Source organism: Lepisma saccharinum, chromosome 24 (genome assembly GCF_977018435.1).
Source record: "Lepisma saccharinum chromosome 24, izLepSacc3.1, whole genome shotgun sequence".
Classification (NCBI taxonomy): Eukaryota; Metazoa; Arthropoda; class Insecta; order Zygentoma; family Lepismatidae; genus Lepisma; species Lepisma saccharinum.
In genome coordinates, this window is record NC_139252.1 from 35,985,365 (window position 1) to 35,989,859 (window position 4,495).

Sequence of the window (4,495 nt, forward strand, 5' to 3'; positions counted from 1 at the left end):
GTTTGCAAATATATTTATAACAAAAAAACAATATATATATTTAATCGTTATAATTGAGGATTTGGTGTTTTAGACCTTTAATTTAACATATATTAAGAACCCGGTCTCTGGCACCGTGAGCGAACAACAAGGTAATTTATCTCGTGTGACCCACGAAGGGTTAATCGGAACTGAACTTATAGTTTAAAAAATCCATACCACTGTGCAACTTTCCTCCACCGGGGATCGAACCTCGGACCCCTTGATTCAAATACAACAGCGGTACTGATACACAGTGAAGGCGCTTCGTGGTGCGACACTCGGGGAAAATGTCTGGAGAGGAAGGGGGCAAGACAATATTGCAAGGAGGCAGTTATATTACATGCACATGGTGTGTACCAGTGCATGAACCGAAAGAAAGTCACTTCGGAAAAGTCAAGTTGTATATTTATTGGTCCTCTCTTTCTCCTGCGTCTAATAAACAAGAAATAACAATAGTCTGTGATCTTTTCATCTTGCACACGGAGGAGCCTTCCTTTCCCTTTCCCCCGACCACAAACGCTGCCGGCGAGAAGTGATAAATGGTTACCAGAAACTAAACAATCACGTTCACTGCGCAATCTCATTGTTTGTAATTTTGTCAATAATAATAATTATAATAATAATAACGTCTTTATTGAGAGGGCGTGTTTCGGTCTCGCGGACCGTTCTTACAACAATGACCATTATACATTGGTAGCACGGTAGTACTATAAGTTGGCAACTTGAGTTCGCTCATTACACATTGTTCGTTTCACTGAAACACTTTATAATTAGGGTAGCCCATCTCAAAATATTCGGGATTAGATCTGAATTCCTTAGTGTGGAAAACTTTGTCAAAAAATGATTTTCCCGTCGATGTTTTTGCCGTCGATGTTCTCGTCGTCGATGTTTTTACGGTCGATGTTTTACCCGTCGATGTTTTTACCGTCGATGTTTTTGCCGTCGATGTTTTTGGCGTCGATGTTTTTGCCGTCGGTGTTTTTGATGTCGATGTTTTTGCCGTCGATGTTTTTGCCGTCGATGTTTTTGATTTCGATGTTTTTAACGTCGATGTTTTTGCCGTCGATGTTCTTGTCGTCGATGTTTTTACGGTCGATGTTTTTGATGTCGATGTTTTTGCTGTCGATGTTTTTGGTGTCGATGTTTTTGCCGTCGATGATTTTGCTGTCGATGTTTTGTGCTGTCGATGTTTTGTGCCGTCGATGTTTTGTTTGCGATGTTTTGTCGGCGATGATTTGACGCTACACCGAACATTCCCCGCCTCCTTCCCTCTTCCCAACACGTGTTTGCAGCAAGTGGCAACCGTCGGACGGCTGTTAGTTTCAACTCCCCAAATCGCGGTAAACACAAGAAAGGAAAACGTATTGTTTTGATGGTCCGAATTGCAAAAGAAGGTGTAAACAATCAAAGCCTTACATTTCCTCTGGTTTTTTTCTTATTTATTATTTTCTCTTCGAATGTTAACGACTTTTGTTTCTGACAGAAACACCCTTGTTTAGGGATGGTGATCTCAAAAGTAAAAGCCCATAAGAGCCCATACTGAACTCTTAACTTGGGCTCCACTATAGTATACATGACATGTTTCTCGAATTCCCTCTTTTTTCTGGATTATAATGAAAATTGCCACTCAAAAATAGACTAAACTTGAATGAAATTACAACAATTGAAGACTAAAATTGGTAAACGCTGCAAGTGCCACAATAATTCAAACACCATTTTTCACGTTAAACTGTGAAATGTGCCATGCTTTATAATGTGGTAAACGTGAAATCTGGTTGGTAGTCCTCTAAGTAGTTCAAACGGCGTGTAAAGAGGTCATTAGTGTGCACGTTCTTACGGGCTGATGTGCGGAACGATGCGATTTCCCAACACTTTTGCTTTTGGCACTTACAACGTTTACCACTTTTAGTCCTCAATTACTTATGCGCTGTTCTTGAAATATAAAAACAAAAACTGATACAATTCTTTTTTCACCCTGTCACAGTCCCTTTAATCCCAGATTAAATAAAAACCGGACGCCTTGACAGTGTTGAATCTACAAATTGAAACTAATATTTTCGCGCAACAAAGTACAGCTCACCGCTCAGGAGATGATCCCCAACGGAAGTGCAGTGACGTAGCGACAGGCGATTCCACTATTAGGGTTAGGGGAGTGCACCGTGAGTGAGAAACATATGTGGGTTCGCTGTAACCGATGCAGCAATACAAGTCGTTTAGGGTTACCAGACGTCCTGTTTTACCTGGGCTAATCCTCTCTTTCGAGTCCTAAAATGGTCCGGGCAGATTTTTAGGAAAGTTTGGAAATGTTCTCTTTTCTGTTATTTAATAATAATTGTTAATATTATATCCTTCTTCAATTTCAAAGTAAAGAAATACAACACTCTCAATTGCAAGCACAAAGCCAAGAATTTTTTTTTCCAACAAAGAAAAAATGTTGGACTTTTGCATCTCTTCTGTTGTCGCCGCTCGTCGCGTAAGGTTTTGATTTCAAAGCATTTGTGATATCTACCGCTGCTAATGGTGATCAGCAAGTTTCTAACAATAGGTAAGGATATGCGATACGCCGTGGCTTTCTTTGATTTGAGTTTCACGACATCAGAATTAGTAATAAACAATAGTTTTTAACTGCTGTTCTCTTAGTTGTTACATATCAGTGGAGAAGTGAAGTTCTGTGAATCAGCGATCTGAACCATGCCGAAACGCAAATGTGATTTTAGTAACGACTTACCTTACAAAAACGGTTTCCTGACTTTAGGCCTGGAAGAAACAACTCAAAGGCAGAATGTCTTGCAGAATGTACATTTATGTTATTATTTTAAAGTAAGAGACCGAGTTTCACAACCGTATAATATTACGGGCATAGTGAATAAATATTAGAATATTCAGACATATGCCTATAATGAGACCTATTATTAGTTATACGGAAACGGTGTGAAATTGTTTTACAGGGATGTGTGATCTATAAGCTCACCAAATGCCCTATATTCTTTTTAAAATTCTTTGAAATGCAGTCTAAATAATGCACAGGATAAGCAATACAAAAGTGTTCTGGCCACTGAAAGAAAAGCAGCAATCTGTTGCTGCGGACACGCTCTGCGTGATTGACGCAAATTAACTCCCACGCACTTCGAAAAGGATACTAGACCGCAGCGGAAGGCTTTCTGCTACTCCTAAAATTTGCAAATGAATCGGTCCTTCCCTTCACCCCTCGTTTGTGGATCTTCTCGTGAGCGGTGAGCTTTGTACTTGGCTTGTCACCAACGGATAGACATATACTTGTAATTAAACGCGTCCTTTAATTCCCTCAGATACGAAGTTTCTCAAAGAATAATACAAATGTCCACCGAAAACTAAGCGTTGGCTTGTCACCAAACGATTCAAGAAAAATTGAATGGACTTATCTATGTATTTCGATGTAAGAAAATGGTTGATCCGTGACCGCTAGCCATTTGACTAGCCCCGCCACTACCGGGACCGAAGAACCTTCCAAAGGTCTCCTCCTCTTGCCCAAAAAAACGTAAGAATACCAACCACCGTTACTCAATTCCTTATATAGGCGATTGGAAAAAAAAACCAGTAAACTGGGCTATGTCCACCCCCTTCAGGATTGAAAGGACAAAATTTTGAAACTACCCGTTTTCTGCAAGCTGGCTTTCACCGTCACGTAGGCCAGCTCTGCATAAAAAAGAAGTATGGCTGTCACTAAAAAAAGAACATTGAACATGCATAAAAACTTATATTAAAAAGGATCTTGCAATGATTCTATTATTACAACTTCGTCGTTTCACATTTACGTTCATAGCATCGATGTTTGTCTGCAGTGTAACCGGATGTCTGAGGGGAACCACACGAGTTTAGCAGCTCCATCCACACCGTCTGCTTAGTTTCAAGCGGACAACGCATCCCATGTTGGCACGCACTGGATGCTATATTTCAAGATTTATAGTTGTTCGGGTCTTGCTAATTGTCCAATGTCGCGTAACAAAAATTCATGTGAATATATCAGGTGAACTTTATGTGTATTCCACCTTGAGGAATAATTTTGAGAGGGAAAACTAATCTAATCCACTCTTTGACACAAAAAATCTGCATAAAAGTATGCATAGAGTGAATTAATCACAATTATTCTGCCGTAATGTCTATTCAAAGACCATCACGTATGGCATTGGACAAAAGGAACTTAACTTTTGTTGTGTCTGACTCAAAACTTGTAATTTGCGCGTTTTAATGTTAGTGACTCTAATAATAAGGTACAATAATGTCAAGTAGCGAGAAACTAATTAATGTGGAATATGATCTGTGTTATTAAAAAATAAGTATCAAGCAGAGTAAAAAATATGTAGGAAAATGTTTTGCAAAGTACTAAAACCGCGTCTTCATTGCATGTGTGACTCGCACCATATATATACTGTATATCTCCGTTTTCGGTTTTTACGGTATTTCACACTTAGAAAAGTAATTAAAGCTTCCCAAT